This window comes from Protomyctophum parallelum (assembly GCF_964188405.1).
Source record: "Protomyctophum parallelum genome assembly, chromosome: 7".
NCBI lineage: Eukaryota > Metazoa > Chordata > Actinopteri > Myctophiformes > Myctophidae > Protomyctophum > Protomyctophum parallelum.
Genome location: NC_139705.1, coordinates 41,012,444 through 41,019,296, shown reverse-complemented (window position 1 = coordinate 41,019,296; position 6,853 = coordinate 41,012,444).

Here is a 6,853-nt window from a genome sequence, read left to right as displayed (position 1 = left end):
ACGCTGTGTCTGCACTGAGCACTCAGGGATGGAGAGAGGAGAGGAGAGAGGAGGGGGGAGGGGCTGCGTGGAGAGAGGGAGGGAGGGGGAGGACTTTCACACATGAGTTATGTAAGACATGCACTGTGACGACAGCGAGGGGGAGAGGGAGGGGGGGGGTCACGATTATGACATTTTGGTGGATGATTGTCATTCAAATAATTGCGATTGATAATTCAACTTTTTATTTTGCCTACATAAATAAAAATGTATAATGTATGAAATAGCCAAAAAATAGCCAATCTACAAGCTCACAAGCTTACCCTCCTGGACGACAAGTGTTCCATAAGCTCTGCTGAGCTGCAGATGGTTGAAGCCCTCCATCAGGTAACCAGAGAATGGGCCCCTTTACAGAAGATGGCCTGCATGGTTCCTGAAATACAAGATGCTGTCAAGAACACAGACAGACAGACAGACAGACAGAATTGTACAGGGTCCATGTCGTAAAGTTCTCCTGCATTCCGATCCATTATGATCTTCCAGTGATCCAGCTGTTCTTCTATCCAGCTGTGTAACATAACAACACTGCTTTACTTCACTAAACGAGTGTTGATTGCTACGCCCTCACATCTCATCTCCTTCCTCTGGGTCAAGGGGAGGAGCGGCCGGTCCTATAGTGAGGGACATGAGAGGATGGAAAAAGAGTGGAATAAGGCCACACGGGCTGCCAAGCCTCCCAAGTTGTTATAGCTATACACCTCTGTGGTCTATGATTGATATATATGGGCCTTTCTGTTCCTTGATGTATGTATGTATGCAACCCTCTCTCTCTCTCTCTCTCTCTCACTCAAACATGCACGCACGCGCTCCCCAAAACAACAGGTTTGGAGATCAGTTGGGAATTGATACATGAAACAGTCACCCGTGCGCCCAGTCCCAATGTTTGTAAACAATGAATTGGTTTATTGTGAAATTAATTAGGAACTGAATAAACACTGCCTCATTAATAGTAAGGTGTTAACCTTTTCAGTTTTATTCATGTATTTGTATATATTTTTTTTTTACCTCAATTGCACCCAAAAAACCTTCAGTGGATTGGCTGTGGTCTAGGATTTTCTGAATAACTATAGGCTCAACCAAGTGCTCTGATGATCTACCTGTGTTGATGTCACAATCCACAAATCCAGCCCCCTCTCCTCCCTGCCCCTCCCCTATGCTTCAGCCCCTATAGACCGATTCACAGAGGGTTTCCTGGGTGCGGCCATTACTGAGGTGTACCATTGAGTGCAGCAGCACTGATTAGCTACACCTGGCCAGGGGCGGCCTTAGGAATCTGGAGGCCTGTTTCAAGACCAAATATGAGGCCCCCATATACCTATGACATCATTATTTTGTTGATACAGCCATATATTGATACGAATAGTTTGACTGTTCAATATCACACGCAGCCATTACTCTTGACAATTAGCAACAACACCTTTCCTCATCCTGTCGTCCCTTCACAATGAAAGTGTCTCCCCTTTACCTCCCAATGCTGCACATTTTACCATGTTATTTACATAAAATAGGTAACTTTACTAACTTAACATTTGTGGGAGAGAGCAAGGCAGTGAGTGAGAGAGAGAGAGAGGGCCAAGAGTGGCGGGGGTTGACTGAGGGGACTTCAGTGCACTGTACACTCTTGCTTCGTGTCCCAGGTTGGCTTGGTGTGGAATGTGCTAATTTGTCCCCTATATTCAAAGTCTGATTTCCATTGATTGTTGGCTGTGTTTAGCATGTATATGGCTGTGGAGTTTTGGTACAAAATCAAAACAACTTGTCTAATATTTTGGCATGTTAAAACCTCCAAGAAAATCCGTGTTGAGGTTATTGATCCATTGTTTTTCATTTTTTTTGTCCTACCGTCCAGTTGGGATTGTGTTGAAGTCCAGATACTTTAAGAGCTTCAATGCCATGTGCCATGTAATTTTGAACAATCCTTGTAGTTGCCTTTATTGCATTGTTAATATTGTATCTGTGTTGTCTCAGCCTTGCAGCTATTGTTTTACTCGTTTCTCCGACATATTGTAAGCCACATTTTTAAATAAACACAGTTGCTGGTGCTGGCTGTTATCTGTTGTTTAATCTCCAACGTGCATTTGTAGTTCTATTTTTAACTATTTGTTTTGAGTTTGAAGTATTCTGGTCTCTGGCGTGCTGGTGTGTTGATTCCTTTTAGTTTGCTGTGTACCAGATAAAATGGTAAATGGTGCATTTATATAGCGCCTTTATCCAAAGCGCTTTACGTAGATTGTGCATTACATTCACCCATTCACACACACATTCATACACCGATTGCGGTGGAAGCCATGCAAGGCACCAACCAGCACATCGGGAGCAATTTGGGGTTCAGTGTCTTGCCCAAGGACACTTCGACATGTAGACAGGAGGAGCCGGGATTCGAACCGCCGACCCATGGATTAATGGACGACCTGCTCTACCTCTTGAGCCACAGTCGCCCTTAAGAGTTTTGTTTTTTCTGTAGGCTGAGTTTCGCGATTATTATTTTTTTGGCAGAAGGAGAAGGAAAAAAAAACTAACAATAACAATAAAGGACCAAGTCCTTTCAGGACTCCTTTAAATAAAAAAAGATAATAGAAATAAATATACAATAAAAAAAATAAAAAAAATAAAAAAATAATAATAATAATAATAATAATAATAAATAAATAAAAAAAGATAATAGAAATAAATATACAATAAAGAGAGTTCCACCGTGTTCAGTTTGGAACATACAGACACAGGTTTGTGTTTCCACCGCATTGTGTTGGACGGAACAATTGTCATTGTTTGATGCCTAGCTGAATGGTTGGAGAGCTTGTCTGGAGAGGAGTCTCCTGAGGTTTGAATCTCAGTAAGTGATGCTGAGAGGTGGCTCACCATCAGGTGGGATGAGATGTTGATCCATCATTTCTTGATCTTTCTGCTGTTCCTTCGTCTGGAATGTGGTCTTAGTTGTTATTGTCGTCTGTTGTCCTTGGTTGCCATGGCTGCCAGTTCCCACCTGATGTCGTGTGGGAGTTCTGATTGGTCCAGAGCGTACTGAATAACTTCTAGCTTACATAACGTCTTAAGACAAGGACTCAAGTCTAAGATGAACAGCTCATCAGAGTGAATGCCATTTCCTTTGTCTCCTCCAAAGAGGATGATATGATCTCCCACAATGCAACAGCACATACCATGCGTTGTATACCAAGTTGGTCCTTTCCCCTTGGGCTCAACCTTCTTCCAGGAGAAGGTCTCTGGACTTAATTTCCACACATCATTGACGTTATTGTGATCTTCGCTCCAGCCACCAAATATGTACAGCTCTCCATTGTAGGTAAATGCTGAATGATACCGGCATGTTTCTGGTAGTGCAGAAGGTGTGTTCAGCCAGAAGTTGGTCTCTGTGTCAAACACTCTGATAGTGTTGGAGACCCCCCTGTACCCGCTCCAGCCCCCAAATACAAACATCTTTGTCCCAACGATGGTGGCAGAGTGAAAGTGTGAATCAGGAGGTGGAGTTCCTCTGGTGTTAATTAAAGTCCAGACCATTGTGCTGGTGTCCAACTTGTACATGTCATTAGTGTATCCAGTCATCTTGGTGTGTCCTCCATGGATAAAAATGACCTTCTCCAACACACAGGCTGAGTGATCGCCCCTCTCCTCTGGAACAGTCCCATAAACCCTGGGTTGGAACCATCTGTGGGAGTCAACATCAAATGCATAAAGCACATTGTAATACTGCTCTTCCCAAGACCCTCCCCAGATGTAGACTGTATCTTCAACCAACACAGCTTTGTGGCCCCAGCGCTTGGATGGAACCTCAAGGTGACCGTCTCCTCTTCCTGGTTCCACTGGAGGTAACTTCTTCCAGCATAAAGACACTGTGTAGAAGACATGGACATCGATCTGTTCCATGTTGTTGTTGGTCCATCCATCACAGTAGCCTCCAAAGGAATACAGTTTGTTCCTCACTGCTGCAGCAGCATGATAGGCTTGCTTTGGTCCTCCTGCTTTGGAAACGGTCCAAGACAACATCACCCTGTCTGTCTGTCTGTCTGTCTGTCTGTCTGTCGGTCTGTCTGTCTGTCTGTCTGACTGTCTGTCTGTCTGTCTGTCTGTCTCTTCTCTCTCTCGACATCTACGGTCATTTTCAACACGGTGCATCATCTTATATATCTTCTGTTGTGACATCACACGAGACACAAACTGTTGCCATGCACGCCTTAACGACGCCAATTAGTGCAGCTGTTCTTCATCTGCACCCTTTGAACTCTATTGCTATATTTATTACTTCATTGCGGCTACCTTGGGGTCTATGGATCTATGGATCTATGGGTCTTCCACACGTATAGCATAGTATAGTATACGTATAGTTTATAATATAGTTTCATTTTATAGATATTCCACTATTACGTTCTTAGCTTACGCATGTTTCATGATAAATGCTTTTTATGTGATGCATTCCCATGCTTTTTTGTTCTTGCTTAATGTAAGTCACTCTGGATTAAGAGCGTCTGCTAAATGCCTAAATTATAAATTGCTACAGCGTTCCCTACCACTGAGCTGTGTTGTATTTTGAGGCTGTGTGTGTGTGTGTGTGTGTGCGTGCTCACGTGCGCGGAATGTGCTCAAGCTGACTGGCTGAGCACGGAATGTGATGTATGGTGATAACAGTGCCGCTCACGTCACGCGGGTATGATATTTTTCTCCATATCACTGTGTGAGAGACAGTCCACTGAGCAACTCAAAGTGAGGCTGAATGACAAGCATTTTGCATTATGGCTCTTTGAGGGGAGCTAGCGCCCCCTTATGGCCAGCTTTGTGTGTTTGTGTGTTCTCAGGGGCGGCCTTAGGAATTTGGAGGCCCGTTTCAAGACCAAATATGAGGCCCCATATACCTATGACATCATTATTTTGTTGAGGCCCCCCTGAGGGTGGAGACCCCCCTGAGGGTGGAGGCCCGTTTCAATTGAAACTGTTGAAACATACTTAAGGCCTCCTATGCACCTGGCCTACGGAGCACCTGCTCCATGGATTACCCCTCAGTAATGGCCGCGCCCAGGGCACGCCTCTGTGAATCGGTCTATAAGAAAAGTGCATTATTCCAAATTCTTATAATCTTTGAGACTTCTGGAGTCATATCCAATAGTTTATTCAGGAGTAGTTAAGAGGGATCTTTATCTGTGTTGTTTCAAACATATTTCAATATATCCCAAATAAGTATTTTGTTTCTTGACTGTTAAACATGAGTGGACTGCTGATGGACTTTTCAAAGACAAGGATAGGTTTCCCTCCGCTGGCCACATTTGGTATTGTATTCCTGAACTACCTCATTAGTATACTACTGCTGCGTGTCACTGTGGGCAACAACTATAGTGAAGTCCCAGCTTCCCTCCCTGGAAATAACGTCTGGGTTTCCGAGGCTACAGCAGACCAAGTAAAGTACCCGTAAGTGGAGGATTCTGATATAACGGTTCCATAAATATTAGGTGCTGCAGCTAATGGAAGCCACCACCTGATAACCACTCTATTCTCCCTTATTTGAGAATGGATAAGGTATTGTCTGGATTAAACAAATATAACTTCAGCCATCTTGGACAGCTATTACAACACAGATCTTTTAAACATCTTGAGAGCGGCTTAAACAACATTTGCATAAAAAAGAACTGACCCAGTATGCAGTATCGATTGATATATGAAGGATTTAACTACTTTTGATGAATAAACGTCCAAATTGCTGTTGAGAAAAACTCAAGTCACATCACATTATGTGCACATTATGTGCATGCAGCACGCTGGTATGCATGGTAACCATGGTCAGAACACCTTCAACATCATCATTCTGGAAGTATTGCAAACTGTTTTATTTTGTAAATGAAACGTGTGCCATTCAGTGAGGGAGAAAGACAGGGCAAAGGGATGAAAACATCGTTTATACTGCGTCGCACAACAGGTGTCGCTCACAGACAAGAGACAGACGACGCAGTGCACAACACCGCATAAACTCTGCTTTATGGGGGAAGGGAAGATGTCTTTGGTCCATATCTGGGGGTGAAAAGGGGTCAAATGAATTGGGAGACAAGAAAAGGCACTTAAGTTTACAGTTGTCTGTTTTTTGAACAGAACATGGACATAAAGGTCTACTGGAAGGATGAACAGTTGTCCCACATGTTTTTGAACAGAACATGAACTACTGGAAGAATGAACAAACATGAATATCACATACAAAATGCCCCATGTTGTGAGCACAAAATTATATTGCTACATAAAGTATATACAGTAATAATGATTCAGAACGATAAACAAAAGTGGGCGTAACAAAGATGAACGTCTTTTACGCCCGATTTATAAAAGGTGTCGCTCACCAAAAATAGCCAATCCACAAGCTTGCGATATGACGCGTTGTGAGCTGGGAGGTTGGCCATTTTCGCCCCACAAAACAATGTATAAATCAAGCATTATTCTACATTTTCCCAGTTGTAAAACAATCACATGAGTCTCCTTTTTTTCTCTTTTTTGTGGCATTTTTCTTTTTAAACGGGCTGTGGAAAGAAGGCAACAACTTGGAAACGATGAAATTATTTCTTTGGCGATAAACCTAAATATAAGTTTGGAATGTAAAAACAAAACAAAAGTGACATTGTTTGGTTGAAATAAAGTTACCCAGGTTTCAAAACCTCACAGCAACAAAGTAAAAGAGGGAGCAGAGCACACACAAACACACCCCTCTGAAGACAGTATTAAATGAGGATGCAGCGGTAATGTAATGATTGGTTTCACGCTATAACCTTGCAGTTCCAACATTATGATGCACATTACTACAAAGATGAGTCTGTCCATTTTGCTC